Source organism: Mesocricetus auratus, unplaced genomic scaffold (genome assembly GCF_017639785.1).
Source record: "Mesocricetus auratus isolate SY011 unplaced genomic scaffold, BCM_Maur_2.0 Super-Scaffold_100021, whole genome shotgun sequence".
In the NCBI taxonomy this organism is placed as follows: domain Eukaryota; kingdom Metazoa; phylum Chordata; class Mammalia; order Rodentia; family Cricetidae; genus Mesocricetus; species Mesocricetus auratus.
In genome coordinates this window covers 25,321,634-25,349,254 of record NW_024429202.1, presented here as the reverse complement: position 1 = coordinate 25,349,254, position 27,621 = coordinate 25,321,634, and positions in this window count along the sequence as shown.

Here is a 27,621-nt window from a genome sequence, read left to right as displayed (position 1 = left end):
CTATTTTAGATGACACAGTAAACAAATTGACAACCTACAAATGTCTTTGTGTAAGTATATATGTATATGCGTGCACACACACCTCCCCCCTCCCTCTGTGTGTGTGTGTGTGTGTGTCTTAGATATTGCTATGTTCTCAGACTGGCCTTGAACTTGTGAATTTTATGTTTCTGTCTCCCAAGTGCTCCAATTTTCCAATTTACTACTTCTTTGAATCCCTCCAAACATGTGTTTAGCAGTCTCACAAAAAACTCTGGTATGTTTTGTGAGACAAGAGAATCACTCAGACAGTTCCAAAGTGGTTATCCTGGAGTTTACTGAATGGCAGAACCGTTAAAAAACACTGCTTCGGCAAGGTGAAAGATGAGAGCTAACCTCTGAAAGTTGTCTCTAATCTCCACCTGCACACCTACATACATCCCCACACACACTCCACACCACACATATTCAAATGCAGTCTCACACAGGTACATATATATGGATACATATATTCACTAGCCTTGCCTGCATTCTTTCCTACTTTGTGGGCCACTTGTATATGTCCCTTATTCTAGCTAGGTTTCATATATCGAGTATGATTTCTAAATGAGCATACAAATCCAGCCCTGATCCTCTATCTTATGCTGAGTCCTATGTAATCAAACTTCATGATTTTATAATTTGTGGTATGTGCCATTTGTGTTCCAGATACAAAGACCTCTAACGTTAAGAGGTTTTGTTTGCTTTTTCCAAGTTTTCATTTAATACCTTTTGTTTTTCTGTAATTTGTTTTGGAGTAAAATATGAATTATAGGTGTAATACTTTTCATTATTCACATTACATGTATCCTAGTTTTTTACTGAATAAGCCATTATCTACCTCACACAAGCCCTCTTCTTTACTGAGTGCAGATATTTGCCCCAACCTAATTACAGTATTCATTCAAATGTGTATTTGGCTCCTTATTATCAAATCACTATCCATCCATTAGCCAATTACCCAGCCTTAATTTTTTTCTTTTTTCTTTTGGTTTTTCGAGACAGGGTTTCTCTGTATTGTTTTGGAGGCTATCGGTCCAGCCCAGCCTCGAACTCACAGAGATCCGCCTGCCTCTGCCTCCTGAGTGCTGGGATTAAAGGCGTGCGTCCCCACCGCCCGGCTCCCAGCCTTAATTTTTAACCTGAAAAATTCTAATAATATTAAATAGAGTTTATCCAACTTTCTCATTCTCCACTTTTTTTGCAATTTCTTGTGTGTATGTATATAAGTGAATATATGTATCCATATATATGTACCTGTGTGAGACTGCATTTGAATATGTGTGGTGTGGAGTGTGTGTGGGGATGTATGTAGGTGTGCAGGTGGAGATTAGAGACAACTTTCAGAGGTTAGCTCTCATCTTTCACCTTGCCGAAGCAGTGTTTTTTAACGGTTCTGCCATTCAGTAAACTCCAGGATAACCACTTTGGAACTGTCTGAGTGATTCTCTTGTCTCTACCTCCCATCTCTCCAAGAAGTTCTGGGATCTCAGCTGCTTGCCGCCACATCTAGGTTTTTACATGTGTTCGGGATTTAAATGCAGGTTGTCAGGTTTGCACAGCCTTTGCCCCATGAGCATTCTCCCTGTTTTCTTTTGTTCTTGAAGCATAGTCTTTCACAGGCTAGTGAGCCCCAGAGATCCACATGTCTCCATTCTGCCCTCAGCATGAGACTACAAGGCTGCATGATCGTACTCAACTTTTTATTTCTGTGGGTTATGGGGCTTGTGCTAAAATATCATTGTCAGGTGTAGGGTGAAATTTGGTGCTCTGCCATTAGCCATGTGACTTATTAGAGGCACATACAGATGAGGTAGTAAAAGGGTGGTTTACCACACCGCTAACCACCCCTACTTTAGGCATGACTAAAGATGTATACGGACATAGGCGGTGAACTACATCACTAGCCAGGCCCACTTTTGGGCATGGCTAGGGGCATGTACAGGGGAAGGAATAAAAGACTGATCAGCAGATCGTCTCGCTCTCTTTCTGGCTTCCAGTTCAGCGGCGGAAAAATACTTGGCTTATCTGGGTTATTTGTTTTTCTCTTGTGAGTAATTTCATCAATAAATACTTACTTATACTTTCAATAAGTGTGTCGTTTATCGTTGTAGCATCAATCAACTTTTGTTTATGCTGCACTTGTTTAATTCTGTGAAGCTCTGTTATGTACCTGTCTAAAACACCTGATTGTCTAATAAAGAGCTGAACAGCCAATAGTGAGGCAGGAGAAAGGATAGGTGGCTGACAGGAAGATAGTATAAATAAAAGGAGAAATGAGGAGGAGAAAAAGAAAGAAGAAGACCAAGCATTGGTGGCCAATGCCTTTAATCCCAGCATTCAGGAGGCAGAGGCAGGCAGATCTCTGAGTTCGGTCTACCAAGGGAGTTACAAGACAGGCTCCCAAACAATACATAGAAACCCTGTCTCATAAAGAAAGACATGCGAGTGAAAGTACAAGAAGTCTACAGACACCAAATAGAGTGGACCACCAAAATGTCCCCTGGTCACATAATAATAAAAACCCCAAACATACAGAATAAAGAAAGAATATTAAGAGCAGCAGAGGAAAAAGGCCAAGTAACATATTAAGGCAAACCTATCAGAATCACTCCTGACTTCTCCATGGAAACTTTGAAAGACAGACGGTCCTGGATAGATATCCTACCAACACTAAGAGACCATGGATGGCAGCCCAGACTACTATATCCAGCAAAGCTTTCAATCACCATGGATGGAGGAAACAAGATATTCCATATCAAAACCAAATTTAAACAATACATATCCACTAATCCAGCCCTACAGAAAGTACTGGAAGAAAAACTTCAACTTAAAGAAGTTAACTAAACTCACAAAAACATAGGCAATAGATAATCTGAATTTACCAAAAGGCAAAAGAAACAGCGGGGTAAATCCACAAACAACACCACCAACAACAAATCAAAACAAACAAAAATTAACACTCAATGGTTCTTAATCTCCCTCAATATTAATGGTCTTAATTAATCTATAAAAATACACAGGCTAATAGAGTGGATACGAAGACAGAATCCATCCTTCTGCTGAATTCAAGAAACACACCTCAAGTTGAAAGACAGACCTTACCTCAGAGTAAAAGGTTGGGATAAAATTTTCCAATCAAATGGTCCCAAGAAACAAGCTGGTGTAGCTATCTTGGTATCGAACAAATTAGACTTCAAACTAAAATCAATCAAAAGAGATGAAGAAGATCATTTCATATTCATCACAGGAAAAATCCACCAGGATGAAGTCTCAATTGTGAACATCTATGCCACAAATACAAAGGCATCCACATTCATAAAAGAAACATTACTAAAACTCAAATTACACATAAGACTTCTCACAGTTATAGTGGGAGACTTCAACACCCCACTCTCACCACTAGACAGGAAAAACCAGACAGAAACTTTTTTTATTTTAATGCATTTTATTTGGAAGGAGCAAATTATCCAAATGATGACATTCTTGAGGCATAACATGGTCATGAATTTAGATACAGTAAATCAGAGTGAATAAATGTCATAACAAATGAATCAATTTCTATCCTATTTATTCAGGCCAAAGAGAGAGTACATAATGACATTTCAACCAAAGGCCTGCTGTGTATGTGAAGGTAATTACATATGATTGTAATGGAGTTGAAACATCCTTATTTCTAATGACATCATAGGGCTGGAGAGATGGCTCGGCCACTAAAGGCTAGTCTCCACAACCAAACAAATAAGAGCCTAATGACATCACAGAAGTTACAATGTCCTAGCACAGTATACGACTGGAACTTGTTTGTGGTGATGCTACGAGGGGTAAGCCCACTGTGCTGCCAGTTGCGTACCTGTGTAGCACATGCAATTCCATGCGGTACGCAATGCTTGGCAAGGATCACAAATGATTGTACTAACCAGACAGAAACTTAACAAAGAAACAAAGGAACTAACAGAAGTTTTGACCCAATTGGATTTAACAGACATCTATAGAACATTCCATCCAAACGCAAAAGAATATATCTTCTTCTCAGTGCCACACCTTCTCCAAAACTGACCATATACTTTGCAGCATTGCAAACCTCAACAGGTACAAAAAATTGGAATATCCCCCTGTATCTTATCAGACCACCATGCTTTAAAGTTAGATTTCAACAACAACACAAATTGCAGAAAGCCTACCCACTCACAGAAGTTGAACAATGTGGAATTGCACCACTTCTGGGACAAGGAAGAAATAAAGAAAGAAATTAAAGACTTCCTAGAATTCAATGAAAATGAAGACACAACACACCCAAACTTGTGGACCACTTTGAAAGCAGTGCTAAGAGGAAAGATCATAGCACTAAGAGCTCATATGAAGAAACTGGAGAGTTGTCACATTAGAGAATTTACAGAACAACTGAAAGCTCTAGAGCAAAAGGAAACACACTCACCCAGGAGGAGTAGACACTAGGAAATAATCAAATTGATGGCTGAAATCAATATGGTTGAAACAGAGAAAACAATACAAATAATGACTGTAACAAAGCGTTGGTTCTTCGAGAAAATCAACAAGACAGACAAACCTTTATCCAAACTAACCAAAAGGAAGAGAGATAATATGCAAATTAACAAAATGAGGAATGAAAAGCAGGACATAACAACGAACACAGGAAATCCAGAGAATCTTCAGGTCATACTTTGAAAACCTGTACTCAACAAAATTCAAAATTTAAAGGAAATGGACAATTTTCTGGATAGATATCACTTAGTAATAATAAATCAAGAACAGATAAGCAATCTAAACCTTCCTATAACCCCTATGGAAATAGAAGCAGTCATCAAAAGTCTCCCAAACAAAAAAAACAAAGCCCAGGCCCAGATGGTTTCAGTGCAGAATTCTACCAGAAATTCAAAGGGCTAATTTTAATGCTCCTCAAAGTGTTCAACACAATGGAAGCAGGAGGTTCATTGCCAAACTCTTTTTATGAGGCTACAATTACCTTGGTACCTAAGTCACACAAAGACAATTAAGAAAGAGAACTACAGACCAATATCCCTCATGAAAATTGATGCAAAAAACCGAATAAAATACTAACAAATCAGATCCAAGAACACATCAGAAAAATCATCCACAATGAACAAGTAGTCTTCATCCCAGGGATGCAGGGTTGGTTCAACATACAAAAATATATCAACGTAATTTACCATATAAACAAACTGCAAAAGACAAAATCATATGATCTTCTCACTTCTTCATGATAAATGTTTTGGAGAGATCAGGGATAACAGGAACATACCTTAGCATAATAAAAGCAATATAAAGCAAACCAACACTTAACATGAAACTAAATAGAGAGAAGCTCAAGGTGATTCCTCTAAAATCAGGAACAAGACAAGGCTGCCCACTCTCTCCATATCTCTTCAATATTGTACATGAAGATCTAGCTAGAGCAATGAAAAAACAAAAGGAGATCAAGGGAATACAAATGGGAAAGGAAGAACTCAAACTTTCACTATTTGCAGATGATATGATAGTTTACATAAGTGACCCGAAAAACTCTACATGGGAACTCCTACAGCTGGTGAATAACTTCAGCAAGGTGGCAGGATACAAGAATGACTCAAAAAAAATAAATCAGTAGCCCTGTTATATATAGATGATAAATGGGCTGAGAAAGAAATCAGAGAAACATCAGCCTTTACAATAGCCCCTAACAACATGAAATATCTGGGGATAAGACTAACCAAACAAGTGAAAGACCTATATAGAAAGAACTTTGCGTCTTTAAAGAAAAAAATTAAACAGGATACCAGAAAATGGAAAGACCTCCCATGTTCTTGGATAGGTATGATCAACATAGTAAAAATACAAATCTTACCAAAAACAATCTACCGTTTCAATGCAATTCCCAACAAAATAATGGCACAATTCTTCACAGACCTTGAAAGAACCATTCTCCACTTTATATGGAAAAATGAAAGATCCAGGATAGCCAAAACAACCCTGTACCATAAAAGAACTTCCAGAGGCATCAGCATCCCTGACTTCAAGCTCTATTATAGAGCTATAGTCCTGAAAACAGCTTGGTATTCACACAAAATTAGACAGGTAGACCAATGGAATCAAATTTAAAACCCTGATATAAACCCACACACCTGTGAACACTTGATTTTTGACAAATAAGGTAAAATTACACAATGGACAAAAGATAGCATCTTCAACAAATGGTGCTGGCACAACTGCATATTGGCATGTAGAAGATTGCAGATATATCCATGTCTATCACCATGCACAAAACTTAAGTCTAAATGGATCAAAGACTTCAATATGAATCCAGCCACACTGATCCTCTTAGAAAGTGGGAGGTACTTTGAACAAATTGGTAGAGGAGCCTGCTTCCTGAACATAACACCAGTAGCACAGACACTGAGATCGACAATTAATAAATTGGACCTCTTGAAACTGAGAAGCTTCTGTAAGGCAATGGACACAAATCAACAAGACAAAAAGGCAGCCCACAGATTGGGAAAAGATATTCACTAACCCCACATCTGACAGAGGGCTGATCTCCAAAATTTACAAAGAACTCAAGAAGCAAGTGTCCAAAAAACACCAGGGGATCCAATCAAAAAGTGGGATACAGAACTAAATAGAGAATTCTCAATAGAGGAGTTTTAAATGGCTGAGAGACACTTGAGAAAGTGCTCAACATCCTTAGCCATTAGGGAAATGCAAATCAAAACAACTCTGAGATACCGTCTCACTTTTGTCAGAATGACTAAAATAAAATACACCAATGACAGTTTATGTTGGAGAGGATGTGGAGAGAGGGGAACACTTCTCCACAGTGTTTCCAAAGTGGGTGTATGAGAGATATGCATGGTACCCCAGAGAAGGGGAATGGGACAGGATATCCTGAGGGGAATGGGAGCATGGCGGGGGGAGGTGAGAAGGAGCTGGCAGAAAGAGGGGTCGAAGAGGAGGGGAGAGGAGGACATGGGGGAGCAAGAAGGTTGAGTCAGGGGAAGAACAGAGGAGAGCAGTGTGAGAGATACCATATTAGAGGGAGCCACTACAGGTTTGAGGAAAGATATGGCACTAGTGAGATTTTCAGAGATCTACAAGGATGACGTCAACTAGCAATCTAACCAATAGTGGAGTGGCTACCTTAAGTGCCCTTCCCAATAATGTGACTGATGACTACCTTGTATGCCATCCTAGAGCCTCCATCCAGTGGCTGATGGAAGCAGAGACAGAACCCATAGCTGTACACTGAACTAAACTCCTGGAAAGCAGTTGCAGGTAGGGAGGAGCGATGAACAAAGGGGTCAAGACTGGGATGATAAAACCCACAGAAACAGCTGACCTGAAAAAGGGGGAACTCATGGACTCCAGACTGATAGCTGAGAGGCTAGCATGGGACTAATCCAGACCCCCTGAATGTGGGTGTCAGTGAGGAGGTTTTGGCATTCTTTGCTGCCTCAGGCAATAGATCAGTATTTATCCCTGGCATCCAAATGGACTTTGGGAGCCCATTCCACATGGAGAGATGCTGTCTCAGCCTCATATGGAGGAGGGCCCAGCCCCTGCCCAGGGATGATATGACAGACTTTGGAGATCCCCCCCTCCATGTAGGGCCTCAGCCTACCTGGATTGTGGAGTTGGAATTGGATGGGGGAATTGGGGGGGTGAGGAAGGGGGAGGAGGGGAGTGAGAAGAAGTTGGGATTGATATATGAAGCCAGCTTGTTTATAATTTAAATAAATACAAGATAAACAGAAAGAAAAAGAAACCCTGTCTCGAAACACCCTCCTCACCACCAATAAAAAGATGAAGAAAAGAGAAGGTGAAGAGGAAGACTCCAGGGGCCACCCACCCACCCACCCAGCAAGCCAGCCACTGAGTAAGAAGGAAAGTAAGATTACAGATGAGAAAGATAGGAGCCCAGAGGCAAAAGGTAGATGGAGGAGACAATTTAAGATAAGAAAAACTGGCTAGAAATGAGTCAAGCTAAGGCCATGCGTTTATAACAAAGAATAAGTCTCCATGTGTGAATTATTAGGGAGCTTGTTGGCAGGCCCCCCCACAAAACCAAAAGAGAAAAATATGTCTTACTACAGGGATTTGAACTCACACCCTTGTAACTGCAAAGCATATTACTGACTGAGCTGTTTCTCTAGTCTAGTGACATCTTGAGTCTTACTTGTCCCTGTAGAATTTGAAACTGTTTCCTGTATGATGTTGAGTCATTTTACATAAATTATAGAAAACTTTTGCTGATTTTATTCTATTATGTTTTACTATTTTGAATTTTTCATATCTTAAAGATTCTCAAGTTTTAAAACCATGAAATGGTTATTATCTTTGTAAGTATAGTCTCTTCCCTCTTGATTATTAAAAAGGAAATTAAAAACAAATCTCTTATGTTTTATTATTAAAACAAAAACGGTTGGTGCACCTAGCACAAATTGTCCATCAAAATTACCTTATCTTTGTTGAGTTTGTATAAAATGAAAAATTTTTAACCTTAAGTGGAAACATGAAATGGACATACGTTCATAGTAGCCAGATTGGGACCACAAGTGAAAAATATAGGGACTGCCAGACACATCTGCATACTACTGTAAAGTCACTATTTCATTTCCACAATACCATCACTCCAGACTTTTAATACTGAGAAAAGAAAATAAATTGTTTAAGAGACTATGAAATGTTACTTATGGTTAACATGATTATTTTCAGAAATCGTGCTAACACAGTTACTTTTTTTCTAAAACTATATCTTTCTAAAGCATGTACCATACAGATTAATAATACTAACATTTGAATTATGATAACTGAACTGTTCATTATTTAAGAGGTATTTTATAGAGTTAGAGACAGCATAGAAGCCTTATTCTAGTCTATTATTAACATGGAAGTAGCTAACTCTATTGGGACAGCCAAAATCCAGCTTTCTTTGTGTTTTAATATTCCCATCATGTCAGACAGAGTGGATTTAAAGATCTTATTCAAGGTTAAGAACATTTTTCTCCCAAATTTTAATACAAATATGATTTCATAAAAATTGACTTGGTCTAATAAAAATAGTGTTATTGATTAGACAAGGATTTGAAAATTATTGTTAAGGAGAGAGTCTTTTTACAAATAAACTTTAAATCAGATTATTTTACTGTAGTCCTATATTTATAATTAAATTTTGAGTTACAAAGGCTAAAGACACAGGACTTCTGGTAGAAAATGCTTGTTGTGGCAGTGTAGGGATTGCTCAATAGTTACGAGCAAAGACTGGTCTTGCAGTGATCGGGACTGAGTTTGATTCCCAGCACCCACATGGCAGCTCCCTACCATTTGTTACTCTAGTTCTAGGGCATCTGATGTCCTATTACGACCTCTGTGGATACTGCTCATGCATGGTGTGTGGCCATACAAGCCAGCAAAGACATCATACACATAAAATTATTAAAGGTAAAAGAGAACTTACTGAGAAAGTGTCCTCGGGTGGGTTAAAGCAGGATCCAAATGGGGCGGCCTGGTGGAAGAGTTGAGGGTGGAGGGATAGAGAGGTGAAGAGAGGAGAATGGCAGATCAAGTCACAGGGGAGCAGCTTATATTTATAGCTTATGGATGACACATTGCATCAATATTTTGTCAAATGTTTCTGTTTTCATTGTTTACTTTCCTTTTAAGAATCCAGAGCAGTCATCTTGAAGAATTGCAGACCTGTGCTCAAGAGAGATTCCAATGACGATTGCACATCACGATTGCCTTTGGAATTGAGAAGACATGTGGCAGTAAAACCTTTGACTTTTATAGAAGACGTTAGTTTAGCAGGCCAGGCACTCGTTACTTCACAGTAGTAAAGCTTTCAGTTAGACAAAGCCTTCCTGATACTGCCTTTGCTTCCTGTAGTTCATCTAAATCTACTTTTATCTGATAGTAAAAAATTCTCCTTATAAAAACCAAATGGGATTCATCAGACCAGAAGCCTGTGAGGTCCATTACATATAAGCTATCTTTATGATGATGTCTTTGAAGTCATAAAACTACATTTTCACAGATCCATCAGTAGTAAAAGGATCATAGTTAGATGCACGGACTGATCAAGACCCCCCTAAATGTGTGTGTCAGTGAGGAGGCCTAGGTAATCTATTGAGCCTTGGGCAGTAGATCAGTACTCATCCCGAGTATACACATAGACTTTGGACTCCCATCCAACAATGTGAGATTCACTCTCACCCTGAACTCTTGGGGGAGGGTCTAGGACCTGCCCTGGATGAAATGACAGACTATGAACACCCCCACGGAGGGCCTCACCCTCCCTGGGGAAATGAGGGGATAATGGGGGGGGTTAGAGGGAGGGCACGGGAGGTGGGGAGGGAAAGGGAGAGGGACCTGGAACTGACTTGTGAAGCAACCTTGTTTCTAATCTAAATTTAAACTGAAAAATAAATAAATAAATAAAGGACGTTTTCGTTTAATTTTCTCACTTTAGTACTTTACTGGCAATTTGTATTTGCTTGTGATACTCTTCCTTTCCATGGGATATGCACATTACTGGTAATTGCCTCTCTTGACCTAGGAGGCAGGTTGTTAATAGCGTTAGCCCTATGTAAACAATCTCATAGTGTTGCAATTTGTCACAAAATGTTAGCCTTGAAGTAGGGATAGGGATGTGAGGATCCAGGACTAAGATTAAGGCAGAATAAGGATGGCTCATTTGGATGTGTCTCGAAGAAGTACAAGGGAAGACTCAAAATATGCAGTGGTGTTAAAGGCTGCAACCACTGACGAAGACCTTGGACCCTAGCTCTGGGGCTCTCAGAACATACTCTGCAGGGTTTTAATCATGCAACTCTACCTTGGCTGAGCTCTTCTTTGGTTAGGAAGTAGAGATGGTGAGAGCTGACTTTGAAATGGTCCTGTGTAGTTTATATATTCAAGTCCAGATCCCCAGCTGGCAGCAGCATTTTAGAAAAAGGATACACCCTTGGGAGGTGACCCTACATACAGGATGTGCATGTCTTTCTGCCATGTTTTTTTCTAGGGCCCCCTCTTTGTCTCTTTTTTATTTTTATGTTTTGCTTCCTGGCTTCCATAAGATGAGCAGCTTTCCCCTTTCCTCTGAGATGCTCTTCCTTGCCACGGACTTTAAAAGCAATGCAGCCAGCCAGTCATCACAGGCTGAAGCTTGAAACAGGTAGCATGGGCACTTGACTCCTATGTGCCTCCCAAGTATTTGTGTCGGTCATGAAAATTTGACTAGTACAGAAGTGTTGGTGCCCTTTTAGACAAGTTGTTAATACCATAACAAGATGCTCAATAAATGTATGTGGTTTCAGTACAGAGCTATGTTCAGAATATGTTTTTTTCTTGTTGATGACCAGAAACACAGGTTTTGACTGGAGAATCACAGACTGGCCTCACATTCCCCTATTCTTTTCAACAGGAACACAGACTCTGCTCAGTCAAGATGGCATGCACACTTTTTTTAATCTTGCCATGCTCTATAGCTCATGGCTTGGCCAATGTATTGAATCATGGGTTTGGGATGTTGACCTTCACCTTCTTGTGGTTTGGTGGGTCTGTTCTCTGAGAAATTGTCCTGAACTTTAATGTCATCTAAAAACCACTTTGGGTTTATCTGGTTCAATCTGGTTTTGATATCTGTAACTGACTTGAGCTTTTTTAAAAAATTTTTTTTAAGACAAGATCTCAAGATGTAGGCTATGTGGCCTCTATTTATTCAGTTACCATACCTGGCAAAACATTATAATCTTACCATGTAACATGTATGGCACAAGCTCTTTAAAAGCACAGGGATAATTTAAAACTTGACAGTGTGGTTGCATATTTGTCACTTTTCTCTCTTATTCCTTCCCTTGGTCACCATGATAATTGTTTCTAATTCTCTCTGGAACTCATTTTACATTTTAATTTATTGTGCTACAATGTATACTATAGATATAAATTTTCACACCTATCTAACATACATGTTTTAAATCCTTCATAGAATACTCTTTGGAAAAATTAATTACTTTATTTAGAATATCTTAAAAAACAAATTCATGCCCACAGAAAAAATTTAAGTGGTAATTTGAACTTCTACCTATTTTTGAGTCACTTATTTGCATGCTTACCCTTGTTTAATAGCATATTGCAGTTTCGACTCAGTTTCTCATTGTTCTACAAACTTTCTGTTATACCCTTATGACTGAACACCTGTCCCTGAGAAATCACCATTAATCTTATATGTAACCATTAACAGTTTTTACCTATTTTAAGAATTTTGTTAATCCAAATAGTATATATTTTACATGTCAAAATCTTTTCCTCCAACAACATATTTTAAAGTATTATTTGCATATCTTAATAGAACCTGGTATGATAATTTGATTGATATGCATAAAACATGCTGACCAAATCAGTGTAAAAAGTCCTTCCATCTGTTCAAGCAATTCTATTCATTACTGACTCTTGCACTTTGCTAGTTACTTTAAACATATCATCCATTGTTGTAACTAGTGCTTATCGACTAGGCTTTGCAAAACCAGAGTTGATTCTTCCTCTACAGCTGTGTGTTGGTATCACGTATATAATTTAATTTCTGTCTATCACCCACCTTCCTCTTCTTCCTTCTCTGTAGTGTCTACTGTTTCACTTTATTCTTCTAATAAAACCTTCCAGAAACCAGTGACAGCATAACAGTATGGAGTTTCCTGCCTGACTTACTTTGGAAGTAATTGTTAATCCCACTGGTTGAGAATAAGAGTATTGCCACAGTTTAAAGCCAAATTTGCAGCAATCTTTAATTAAATACTGGCAAACTTGATGAACTATTGCCAGGTCCATATCTGGTTTCCCAGAAAATGGCCTTGAATCACGTTTTGCAAAGGTTTAGGAAGGCAAAACCTATAATTCACTGCATTTCCCATGAGGTCTAATCAGGGGTAAGCATATATCTTGATGTACTTCCTGCTTGCATACTTCCTGCCTATATCCAATCAGGGGAAAGAGTACATCCCTGATGTATTTCCTGCCCTCATGCCTCACACCCACATGTGATCAAGCGCATCTAGTAAAGATGGATCAAGCAAACTTGTTTAGGGGAGTGAAAACGTGTGGTTTGTTATCTCCCATAAACAATATCCTCCAGCTTTTTAGGAACTATCTTTCTTTTGGCAAGGAGCTTATAGATCAGAGGCATTTTTGTTTCATGGATCTCTTAGGCACAGTAATTAAGATGCTACACAGTATTTAAGATGTAACTTTGGCTCTTACCTTATGACTTCTGTTCCGTCCATATTGTGGCAAGTGACAGGATTTCATTCCTTATTGTGGCTGATTAGTAGTCCCAACCATACATGTTCTCTGTTTTCCTTACCCACTTTTTCATGGATGAACCCATATCTTCATCATCTTCCATGTTTGCTGTTGTTAGTATTGCTACATAAACACAGAAGTGCAATTCTAATGATTTCATTTCATTTCCATATTTTTGAAGCAATGGGACTGCTAGGATATACTGTAGTTCTATTTTTAAGTTGAAACCTAATCTTAGTAGTGTTTCCCCTGGTGGCGCCATGAGTTTACAATGCCAGCAGAAGTGTATGAGTGCCCTTTCTGCACAGATCCATCTGTGAAGGACAAAAAAGTATTTATCTTTTACTTTTTCATAATAGTTTTTCAATACAATATGGTACCCTTTTCTCTTTTTTTGGTTTTGATTTGCATCACTGTGAGTTATTGATATTGGGAAGATTTTTGTATATAGCTGCTGGCCATTTGAATGTCTACTTTTGAGAAATGTCCAACCAATTTTTTGCTCATTTTAAAATTATATTTTTTGGTGTTGAGTTTCTTAGATATTCTGTGATTAATTTTTTAAGATGAATAGCTTGCAAGTATTATCTCCCATTGTGAAGATTGTTTTAACTGATTTGCTTGCAGATGCTTCTTAATTTGTTACAATTCCACTTTCTTGCCTGTGCTCATGGATCGGTCCTAAAGTCCATCCTGAATTTTTGCTTTCAATAATTCAATTCTGATTTAATGCTGTTTATGTATATCCCCCTCTGCTTGTACCGTTTATTGAAAAGACTGTCATTTCTCCAATATCGGCATTGAAAAGTCTTCTATATTGTTGAATGCGAAAGTTGCCTATTCTTATGCCAGAGTACTGTTCTATTTAATAAAATAAAATTGATCTCTTACTTCTGTGATTAACATCTGAATTATTTCAAGTTTTTGGTTATTTAAGTAAATAAAAATGTTATAAATATTATGAAAGATGCAATATTTTAAAAATAATTTCTTTTCAGTATCATTTATTTGAAATTCATTTCTTCCATTGAATTATTAGACTGAATTAGTAAAAATCCTCTGGCCATGTTTGTGTGACTCTTTCTTTCATCCATTGGCCTTTATTGATCTTTGTGGCATGCTGACTTGACTACTGTGGGTTTATTGCAAGTCCAGATTCCAAATAATTCATTATATGTTTGTTCTTTTGGAGTACTTTGGCTATTCTAGTTTGTCTCTTAAACTTTATTTCAAAGCTAGACTTTACAATTATAGAACAAGTTCTACGAATATGTTAATTTAGATCAAACTAAATTTATGGATCCCTTTATGGAAAATCAGCAGCCTAAGGGTATTGAATATTCTAACTCATAAACACAGAGCATCTCTCATTAATTTAAATCTTTAATTGAACTCAGAAATGTTTTATCATCCTCAATGCAGATGTCTTATAAATAACATTCATTAAATTTGTGCATAGGTATTTTGCTATTTTAAATTCTATTCCTTATTTCTTATTCAGATTTCATTGTTATTATATGTAGAAAGCCTTGATATTTATACGTTGATTTTATATACCATGACATTGATAAACTTTCTGCTTTGAAGAATTTTGTGATTGGCTGTTTTGGACTTTGTACTTGACATTGTCTTCATGACAAAGATTAATACAGTCTTATGCTTTCTTTCCAATCAGTGTGCCTGCTGTTCCCTTGGTTATGAATTGTTCTGGCTAGTATTAGAGCATGGCTGAGTAGAGGCAGTAACAGTCCACATCCTTGTTGGCTACAGACATCAGAAGGAGCATCTACTGCATCCCATTTCTTTGCTGAACATTTTTTCCAAAACTGATTTTCTATTGGTAATTTGTGGAGAGTTTTACATGTAAATATACATAAAAGTTATCTATATAACTAGCATATATGACTTTTCTTTCTCAGTCTGCTAATAATGTGAATTATAGTGACTGATTTACTTATGTTAAACTATTTGTAAATCTTGTTTACTGTTTGATTTTCATATTAATGAGTTTGATTTGTTAACATTTTAAAGATTTTTGTGCCTATAACTAAAGGGTTATTTAGGAGAGTGCTATTTTAGGAAGCATGTTGCCAACAGGTAGATTTTGCAGATAATGAAAATGTGAATATGGTAGCATGAATAATATGATTGTCTGAAGTAAATAATTCCTCTTGTAGGATTGTTTGATGGATTTTTGGGAACAGAAGATGGAAGAGATATTGTGCATATACAGTGGGATCAGATATCACAATAAAAATAAATTTCTGTTTATTTTTTTCCAAAAGTGTTAAAGCAAATTCTGTAATACTGCTGAAATTTTTCTTTCCATATTTATATTTTCTTTTGGGGGTTTCCTCTGTTTTGGTGAAAATTTGTCTTAAAAATTATTTATGTTTAAAAACTTTGCTCATATTCATTCATAGAAAAAATTTTAAAAACATAATGCAGAATGATTGTATGGACCATAGTTACAAAAAAACCAACTTGAATGTAGGGTATTCACATTACCCCTCGTGGTTACTTAAAAAAGCACCGTGACCTGTTCTCTTGTTTACCTTTCATCCAAAGCACGAAAGGGTGGTGGGAACAAGGTGCAGGAAAGCCAGAGCAAACATTAGCACAAAAGTGTGCTTTGTGAAAATATCCAGAATATATTAAAGAGGTAAAAATGGTATTCCGTCATTCAGGGATGAAAACATCTACCACACAGCTAGTGCAGGACTGGCTGTTTCCATGACAGTGATCTGGAAGAGTGCAGACTCCAAAATGAAAATCACAGCATGACTCATTTTAGCTCTGGAAGTCAGTTCACTTTTCTGACCTTGTATACTTTTCTTAGTCACAGGCTTAGTCAACCAGGTGTGTAATGCATCTTATATAAGACCACACCTGGCAACAAATAGCGATCATCACTATGACTCTAAAGTTTCAACCATCCTGAGAAATTATGTTCCAAATGACTATTGATATGAATATCTGCTGCGTTTGTCAGCTACGCACTTTTGGAAACAGTGGTCAGATATTATTTATTAGGATATTCATTCCTTTATTTCAGAGTTGTGGTTAGTTTTAAAGAAAATGGCTCCCAAAAGGAGTGGCATTAAGGAGGTGTGGCCTTGTAGGAACAAGTGTGCCACTGTGGGACAGGGCTTCGAGATTGCTTTCTTTCAAGCTTCCCTCAGTGTGAGAGTGAATCTGCTTCTTGTTGCCTTCAAGACATAGCAACAGGTGCCATGCTCCCCCCCATGACAATAGTGGATTGAACTTCTGAAACAGTAAGTGAGCCACTGTCAATTAAATGTTTTCTTTATAAGAGTTGCCGTGGCCATGGTGCCTCTTCACAGCAAAAACAAATCCTAAGTCAAGAGTCCATTGCATCAGGCTCGGTGCAAGTCCCTGATTCCAGCAATTTATGGATGTAGACCAATATAACTGATTTGATCCATTCAACCTTGGGTCTTGTACTTAGATGTTATAGAAAATGTATTATCTGTACTACTGTGAGGAGCAAAGTGCAAAGGCTTGGGTGTGGCCAGTGGCCAGCAGATCACAAAGGAGATGTTGATAAAGCTGAGGAGAAGAGGAAAAGAAAGACCTGGCATGGGTTTGCAGATGTTTTGTTTGAACTTTCAAATCAAGTCCTGCCAAAGATATCAAAACCTGATATCTTGTCTACTCACTTCTCTAACTACTTTGCTTTGAGCATTTGCTGTCTAATCACATCTTCATGGTACTAGCTGGGAAACACATTAAAACATCTTGATGATACTAACTGGGAAATTCATTTACTTAGACTATACTTCTGGAGGTATCTGGACTCCTCTATTTACACATCCCTTAATAATAGCTCAGGCTCATTTTGGTGGTGATTTCCCTACATTTCACTCTTTTCTCAATTCTTTTCTTCATGAAATAGATGCATTTCTCTTGAGAATCTCTTCCATATTTTGTACCTCAATTCTTCCGTGTGTAATTCTTGCTTTCCTCTGGGAATGCCCTCAGTCTCTCTGTGTGACTCTTCTAGTATCTATAAAAACAATGCTCCTGAATTCTGTTCTAACCTACCAAATATTCTAGCTTTCTCAGCAGAGTAACTAGTACACAGATACTCATGGTCCTCCTGAGAATGATACATGTTTGTCTGAAATAAGTCTTTGCATTTAGAAAAAGGAGTTATTCCTCTGCTTGCATTTCTCGAATGCCTTCTTTCCTGTCACTTCATGGAAATACACAGAAGGAAGGAGCAAAGTCAATCCAGCAAAACTGGAGAAATGGAGAGAGAGAGAGGAAGCCCTAAGGACAGTGGGGCTTGCAAGGCAATGTCTGAAGCCTGCTTTATTCTTGAACTTTTCTGTTCTTTTGGGTTAGCCAATTCCCTTTTGAAATTAACTAGCATGAGTCTGTTTCTATGTTTCTCAAATACCAACTAATAATACATTAGAAAATCTGTTCAAATTTCTATATGCATAAAGATAACTCCTGACTAATTTAGCAGAGCACCTGCTCCTTTCCTGTTCTCCTTGTCATCTGCATTATTTCTCAGCATTTGATATTCCTGCCGAGCTGGGGAAATGCATGGCATACCTTACCTCTCTACATAGTCCCTGCTGCTGATGGCTTTCTTGACAGCAAGTCTCCTAATGAGGAAGCCCCACTGCTGGTGTTTCGAATCACTGCCTGGGCCAAGTATCTGTTAAGCTTAGCAGGCTTTTCTTTAGGAGCTGCCCTATCACACCATTTGGTTTTCATAAGAGCTGATGAAGAATCTTAGCATCCTTTTGCTGACCATGTGCTTAGTAATGGTCAGCTGGTAGCAACCAAATTAGGAACAGACAAAAATGCTATAGATTTATTAGCAAATGGGTTTCATGCATATGCCCTGCCAGGAGAACACATTCCCAGAGAATCAAGAACACCCATTCTCAGTAGTTTCCTTGTGTAAATTTACCTCAATATTATATCAGCATTGTTTTTGTTGCAGTTTAACGGAAACCTACACATTATTTGTAGGTATTCAGAAATGACCTTGATTTGCTATGGATGGTCATACCTTCCTCAGTAAGGAGGTTTGTCTAATAAGGTGCTATACTTAATGAGCTCTCATTGGAGGCAAAGGCAAGACATTTTTAATCATGACAGGTTTTTGTTCTTTTACAGTGTCAGAATTATAAGTCATCTTAACCTCCAACTATCATTAGTGACATTGTGTATCTTCATAATAAACTCTAGGTATCTTTTCTCTGATGTCATCTTTTTCCTATTACCTTTCCTCTATGGAGGACACACATAATACTGTATTTGACAGTCACTCCAATTCTTAAGTTTAGTGTTAGTATATATTGAGTCACTTAAAAACTAACTGGAGACAGAGTTCTCCCTTCCTTCCTTCTTTAGTTCCTTCCTTCCTTCCTCTCCTTCTTTCTCTTTCAGTTCTAAGTATGGAGCCCAAGACTTGTACATGCTAGACAAGCACTCTACCATTGAGTTACATCCCAGATCGTGGTTTACTGATAAAAATTTCCTCTATATAACCCAGACTAGTCTGGAACTTATTATCCTTCTACCTCATTATCTGTAGTGCATTCCCTGGGACGGCACCACAATGATCAGTTCATGCTTCTCATCCTTGCATGAAAATATATAATTATCTTACATTGCAGGTGATGGACTGCTTCAACCTTTCCTCCCATTTCTAGTTCATGAATTTGCAGGTATTTATGAACTGTATGTTATGAGATCTATAGAAAATACAAACATGACACATACTACAATGAAACTAGTTGATCCAGGGGACCTTAATTCTATTCCAGTTTGGTTAAATGTTCGTTAGAATTTCTACTGCATTGTCCCAATTATTAATAATACAATTATTATTTGTACAGCCTTTGTAAATAAGAAGGCTGGACCACATATGCATGATTGTGTCAAAAACCCTAAAAGCATATAATAAGAATGGAATTCATGGGTTGGGTATGGTGACACACACCTTGAATCCCAGCACTTAGAAAGCATAAGCAGATGAATCTCTGTTAGAGCAAGGCTAGCCTTGTCTACAGAGTAAGTTCCAGGATGTTCAGGATGCCAGTTTGATATGGAGAGACATAATCTTTTCTAAAAAAGTGATTTTCAGGTGGTTTGCTCTGTATTCCTTTCTTTGCCTCCACTTGATCTTCTTTTGAAGTTTCTCAGATTTGGGGAAAATTAAAATGTCTTTGTCTTAGTCACTGCAATCATGATTATCCCTTTTCGCCTGAAGACACTACAGTGATATGGTTCTGTAGGGTTAAGTTGGAATGTTTGAAAATTAAACTCAGACATAACTTAAAAAATAGATACAGAGACCCACACATATCTTGGGTTCATGACTGTAGCTGAATGATTTAGATAATTCTAGGCCTCAACTTCTACATTTGAGAAAGACACAGAACCACTGCAGATCTCAGGAGATACTTTTACCTTTCTGTGGACAAAACACAACTTTAACTCTGTTATCAGAAATAGCATGTCCTCCAATAACTAAATTCTAGTATATTTTCTCATTAACAGATTTTCTTTTTCTTTTTTCCATGTGAGGTTTTCTTGGGATACTATGACACAACTAACTAGCTATACCCGGCAAATGTATTCGAAACTATACCACTTCACTAATTATATATAATTACACAACAAATAAAAAGCTGAGCAAGAAAGGACTAAAATAGCAAAAATTCCTGACCCTTGATCTTGGTGCTGTTCTGATTCTGTGTCTTCATAGCCCATGGTATTTGGTAAAGGGGAAGAAATTTGCTTGCTGATTGGGAAAGCTTGTAGTTGTTAGAAAAATAATCTCTCCACTTACATTTTGCCTGGAGTTTTATTTCCCCACAGAAGACTATAGATACCCACTCCTACATTCTCCATGGGGATTATAGTGAGTGATAGTTACAAGCAGATGAAGGAGGCAACCTTAAGGTAGCCTTTCAAAACCCCAAATGTTCAAAATCTCAGAAATAGCCCTACCATGACAACAGAAAGGCCTACCACTGGTTGTCTCTCCTTCCGGATGTGGTAAACACATTGTGTATCCAAGAAGCATCTGCTAATGAACAAAATGCCAACTACAGCAGAGACAAACATTACCCATGGAAATTGTGCTGTACAACTTTATGTCAACTTGACACAAGCTTGAGTCATCTGAGAGGAGGGAGCCTCAATTAATAGTATATATAATTCATAATATAATAAGGCATTTTCTTAATAAGTTATCAATGTGGGAGGGTCCTGCCCACTTTGGTGGTGCTATCCCTGAGTTTGTAGTCATTTGTTCTATAAGACATCAGACAGAACAAGCTATGTTGAGCAAACCAGTAAGCAGCACCCCTCCATGGAGTCTGTATCAGTTCCTGCCTCCTGTTTGAGTTCCTGTCCCAATTTCCTTCAATGATGACAGTGACATGTTAATGTAAGTCAAATAAACCAATTCACTCCCAATTTGCATTTTGATAACAGTGTGTCATTACAGCAATAGAAATGCTAGCTAATACAGAAATCCTACATTTTAAACTGTTCATAGTTTTTAATTCCCACAACCTTTACATTCCAGGATTGATTATTTTTGTCATAAGACTTGGTATGTTACAATATTAAAAAATAATGTGGAGTAGTTAAAAAAGTTAGAAGTATGGCACACCTGTACAGCACAGAATCTTGGCATTAAGTATAGCTTTTAGAAAGCTGTAACTCCTAAAATCTTGACTACAATGTAATAGAGATGTCTTAGGATTTCTCTTGGACACATAACCATCCTGTACTCTCCCCAGAACCATCAGGGTGATGTTTATCTTGATGTACTGTGTCTTTTCCCAAAGGCAAGTGGGAAGAAATAAGTTATATAAGGTATTTAAAGTAACATTTATCGAGTCAAGAAAATGTAATACATATATGACATTCTGTTGTAATAGACTCCTGTCTATTACCACAAGGACTCCAGAAACCATAAATGGATGAAACATGCTTGGCACTTCACAAAGCACACCTCTAGTCTTTGCAGCAAGTTGTATCCTGTGGCTTTACTCTGTCATGTGGGACTTCCTGTGTAGCTTTTCTTTCTGATGACTAATGAAGAAGCCAAGCTACTTTCTCAGGTGAGAACCCTGAGATAACAAGGTGGTATAGTCACTAACTTGGCAGCACTGAAATTCAAATTTAAGTTATTTGATTTTCAATTCCAGATATTCTCTGCTATACATTGAAAAGTTTGAACTTTCACCTTGAGGTTTTATAAGCAAATCTTTGTCTAAGGTTCACCTATAGTGTTGAAAGTTCAGGAAACAATTTCCAGAGGTTGCAGCTTTAAGTCAGAATACTTAATTTTATATTATAAAAAAGAAACTGTCTTGGTGAAGATTATAACCATTAAAATGAATTATTTACTTATATGGAATTATTCATTGATTTTTCAAAAAAATCCACAAGCACTTTAACCACAACATTTTGCAAATAAGATTTTCACAGGTGCACAAGCTACCCGAACAAGCACTTATTAGTACAGCTTTGTTTCTAATTAAAAAAATAATAATAACCTGAAGCTAAATCTCTAGTTCATTCTGAATTAATGCAGTAGTCATCTTTCATTACTATGTTGAAATACTCAAGGTAGTAATCTTAAAGAGAAAAATGATTTTAGGGGGACTCTGGGCTTTCAAATTTGGTTCATGATCCATTGGCTTGTAACAACATACCATGATGAGTGGAAAACAAAGAGAGATGTAGAGGGGAAAGAGAAAAAGCGACAGAAACACACACACACACACAGAGAGAGAGAGAGAGAGAGAGAGAGAGAGAGAGAGAGAGAGAGAGAGAGAAAGAGAGAGAGACAGAGAGAGAGACAGAGAGAGAGAGAGAGACAGAGACAGAGGCCGAGAAACAGAGATAGAGAGACAGAGGTTAGAACAAGGATCCTAATAGCAATTTAAGGGTCGTGCACAACTTTTTTCAGTCCATGTCTGAAGGCTCTACTACCTATTGGTAGTGCTAGATGTTGGAAGCCGAAGTCTTCAATACTAGGAGCTTTGAGAAGCACTCACGATTCAAGCTTTGTTTTCGTTTCTTGTAAAATAGTCTGGTTCTATAGTCCTGGCTGGTCTGGTAGTATCTATTTATGCAGCTCAGGCTAGCATCCTACAGAAAGTCTCCAAGCTCAGTCTACTGAGTGCCGGATTTAGAGATGTCTATCACCATGCCTGGATCAAGATTCGAACTTCTGCATGTAAATGTACATGGATTAATATGGAAGGGTCTAGAGGCCATATGGCTAAACTGATCATTGGACAGTATTGGAAGCACTGCCTTGTATAAGCATGGATGATGGGACTGCTAGGGAAAACGTACTGAAAACTGGAGGCGTTTCTTGCCATTGTACTTACCTCTGGGCAAGGGGCAATTGTTTGAGAAAGGATCTAAAAATTCTTCTGTGTATATTTTTATACATTAAAGTAAGAATGGTTTTCAGGAGTTAAAAATTAGCATTGTCAGAAGCTTCTCAAAACTCACTGACAAATGTCTCTCTCAAAACTGAAATTATTTTAAAGAATAATTTTTTGTAGAAATGGCAAAGGTGTTTTTAAAAGCAGTAATGATGCTTAATCTCTCCATCTACTGCTTTTACAAAGCTATTTATTATACTCACAAATCCATTTCTAAGGCTGTCATTGATGCATATAATTTTCACAGTCAAAATGATACTGTTTTAAGGCCACACTCGTTTCTTATCATGTGGCTTCAAGGCCATCTTGTGTCAAGGTGAACTCAGTCTTAAGGTTCACTAAGACAAAAATGTCACTGTTTTTATGGGTGCTCTGGAGCCTCAGCCATGGAACAAGAAAAACGCTGAAGGAATAGTTGGTTTTGAGTTGACTTTGTGTGTACCAGGTAGGAAACAGGTGATATTTAAATTCCAGGAAAAACTGGAGAATCTGAAGCTATCTGTCTGCTCATGGTAGGAGAGTAATCTTGTTCTAAGACTCTTTCCCTGGAATATGTTCTGACTCGTGTCAATTTTCTAGATACTTCAAATTTCCCAAAGAGTTTAGAGAACAATGTCTACTATTGTAACTAACTTTGTATTAAATAACAACCAAATTTCCAGTAAAATAACGCCTTTTTAGTGTAGGTTTTAAGAGGATTTTCTTCTTGGGCTTTAAATTTCCATCCTATTATTTATTCTGATTTCCTAGATGGAAAGCCCCTCACAATGCTCTGTCTGAACAAACTCCCTTACCTGCTGCCTGTGTGGGAGTCCCCAGCTCATTCCTTAGAACCCCAGGGTCTCATAGATCATGTTTCTACACAGATCATGTTTCTGCATAGATGTTTCTGCACTGACCACAGAGCTCAAATGCCATCTAGTCATAAAACTAGAGTTGACACTACAGCCTGAGTGCCATGATAGGACTTTGGAAGTGGTCATGTGATCTGCTGGAATAAATATGAGCTTTAGAGTAGTTTTCCAAAAAGTTCAGCTACTGTCTGTGAGACCAATCAGGTCCACTTGTAGCATTGGTACATATGGGAAATTAGACAGTATCTATAAATATAATAAGATTTAATGAAACAATCAACAGATAATCATAGTATTTATTGAGTACCTATTTTATCTTGGGTACTGTGCCACCTCCTCAAAGTATCTACAGAAACAAAAATTCACAGCAATCGGGGGACCAGAACTCTGACAAAATATCTCCAAAAGACCATTAGGGACACAGAGAAAAGGCCGTCTTGTCCTTATTCCCTGAGGACTCTGGCTAGAGCATGGTTAATGGCTGTTAGTAGGTATATGAAAGCCTTGTGTGACCTCATTTGAACAATTCCTACTTGTAAGAATTTTGAGCCAACTCGGAAACAAGTATGCTCCAAGCCAGAAGAGCACCAGCATGAGACCATTTGAAAAAAAAGAACAGGCGTTAATTTGGATTCATAGACATTGAATCTGAGATAGATTCAGAAGTTTAGCTATGTCACTTATCAAACAGTAAAGCAACCATACTCAGACAAGGCTCTATTTGACTGTCATATGTTTAATATCTTTTCCCAAACTATTTAGAATACTGTATTATACCCATGAAATGTGTGCTGTGTTTTAACTCTGTGACATTGATGCATTTCCAGATAGGTTTATGAATTATTTTCTTGAAACAGGGTATCATGCTGTAGCCTAGACTGGCTTGGGATTTACTATGTAGTCCAGGTTGACTTAAATTTGTTCAAATGGGGTCATACTTGATTTTTAAGCATATTGTCAAAGTTATTAATATACTTACTATCAGATGCTAAACAAGCTCTAGCCAGAATCCTCAGGAAAAATGGAGCAGACAGCTTTTATTCTATGTTCCTGATGGTCTCTTGGAGATCTTCCTGGCTGTTATCTCCCAGTTGTCTGTCTAATTTGTTTCTATAGTTACTTCATGGATACTTTGTTAATAAAATCAATGTCTTGCACACACAGGGACCTAGGGATATTATTTATTTGATTATTCAATGGATAGATGATGGAAAATTGAGGGGTGGGAATAGGGTTGGTAGACACCCAGTTGCCATGTCTGACTCAGTATGTATGTATTAAGTAACTGGTACAGTTTATCTTGGAAAAATGTAGCTGAAGCTTTCCTGGTCTTTGCTCACATTGTGAGTAGACGTTGTCCACAACATAGAAACAAAAATGTCAAAGGAAGGAAAGAACAGCGTGATATGAGTAGTTTCTTTTCATACTTTACCTCCATTTGTAGAGTCAAAGACATTCTTCTATTTCACCTGGAAAATTGCTAACTTCTAAATATTGATTGATAATATTTTACATGCATTTCTTGCCAGAGTCAAATGTCAGAGGTACAGCTCAAAGATCCTCAGCTTTGTAATGGCAGCTGGATACATTCAAAGTTCACCAATCCATAAAAGTTTATGAAAAGGACATTAGGACTGTTTCAGTATGTTATAAAGAAAACCAGTCATTTTCCCTTGAAATGCCACTTTTCATTTCCATTAAGAGGCAGAGTCCTGAGTTGGAGAGATTATAGTACTGTCTCAAAATGGCATTTTCTTCCTGAAAAGGACTAACTTTACACAGATATCTATATTTTTGTATCTCCCACACTAGATGGATAGCAGGAGGGGGGCAAGCAAGCTATTTATCTGAAATGTGCTAAAGATTATACTATTAGAATGCTTGTCTGGAAGGCTGGAACATAGGATTTAAGATATAGTGTTGTGGTAGGTCACTGCTTTGGGACTGATGCCCCTGCATGTGGAATTAATGATGGGGGATGTTCTTCTGTATGCTGTGAATATATGTTTCTCTTATTGACTGATGAATAAAACTGTTTTGGCCAATGGATTGTCAGGATGTAGACAGGCAGGAAGTATAGGCAGGGCTACCACACTAGAAGAATTCTGGGGAGAGAAATGGAGAGTGTTTTGAAGAGATACCATGTAGCTCCAGGGAAGATAGGATGCCTGGGCATTCTCTGGCAAGTCAAGACCATGTGGAGATACATAGATTAATAGAGATGGTTTAATAATTGAGAAAGAGCTAATCATGAAGCCTGAGCCATCTGCCAAACAGTTTATAATTAACATAAGCCTCTGTGTGTTTATTTGGGACTAAAGGACTGAAGAACTGGGTGGCTCAGAAACATCTGTCTACAAGTTGAAGAGGAGGAATGATGAATGAGTAATGAGGAACAAAAACAAAATGAAATGGTCCAAAAGTAAAAATTATCTCACAAAATTCTTGTTACAAAGTAAAAACAGTATTTATATATGATGTTATTGCTTTTTTCTTTAACATTTATTTTAACTTTATGTGTTTTGCCTGCATGTCTGCCATTAATGTCTGTGTAATATGTCCATGCAATAACATTAAGGACCAAAGAGGGCATGAGATCCTTTGGAAACCTAATTGGAGCTTTGAATAAGCAAACTCTTAACCACAAAACCATCTCTTCACACACACACACACACACACACACACACACACACACACACACACACACACATCCCACTCCCTGTGTTTCTTTGTTCTAAATAGAATGTTTTGACTGGTATGTAACACATAGTATTTGTACATATGTATAGGATAACATCTGATGGATGCAGTATTGAAATCAGGGTAAAAATTTTTATTTCCTCAAACATTTATCAATCATGTTAAAACCTTTACTTAAGAAAATCCCTTTCAAGTGGGCCGGTGGTGGCACATGCCTTTAATCCCAGCACTCGGGAGGCAGAGGCAGGTGGATCTCTGTGAGTTCAAGGCCAGCCTGGTCTACAGAGCAAGTGCTAGGATGGGTTTCAAAGCTATACAGAGAAACCCTGTCTCAAAAACAAGAAAAAAGAAAAAATTCCCTTTCAAAGTCACTTCCTGAAGCAGGTGGTCTGTTATCTTTACAGTCACTCTCCTGTGTAACAGTGCACAGTACTTACCTGATGGCTTTCTAAATCATCTATAGCAGAAACTATTTTATACCACTTCCAATGATCAACTGACTTTATTTGAATGGTTTGTTAGCATGGATCCTCTGCATTTGCTAAGGCCAAATATGAATGAGCAACTTGCATATCATGAATGCCACCACCACCAAATCCAAAACAAACAAACAAAAACATTCAATGGTCATTAATATCCCTCAATATTAATGGTCTTAATTTGCCTATAAAAAGACACTTAACAGAATGGATTTGAAGACAGAATTCTTTCTTCTGATGCATACAAGAAGCACACCTCAGCTTCAAAGACAGATGTTACCTCAGGATTAAGGGTTGGGAAAGATTTCCAATTAAATGAACCCAAGAAACAAGCAGGGGTAGCAATCCTAATACCTAATATATTAGACTTTGAACTAAAATCAATCAAAAGATATGGAGGAGGTTATTTCATACTAATTACAGGAGAAATCCACCAAGATGAAGTCTCAATTCTGAACATCTATGGCCCAAATACAAGGGCATCCATGTTCATAAAAGAAACATTACTAAGATTCATAACACACATAAAACCTCACACACTTAAAGTGGGAGACTTCATCACCCCACTCTCACCACTAGACAGGACCACCAGACAGAAATTTAACAAAGAAACAAAGGAACTAATAGAAGTTATGACCTAATTGAGTTTAAGAGACATCTATAGAACATTCCATCTGAACACAAAAGAATATACCTTCTTCTCAGTGCCACATGAAACCTTCTCAAAACTTGACCACATACTTGACAACAAAGCAAACCTCAATAGGTACAAAAAAATTGGAATAACTCTATGTA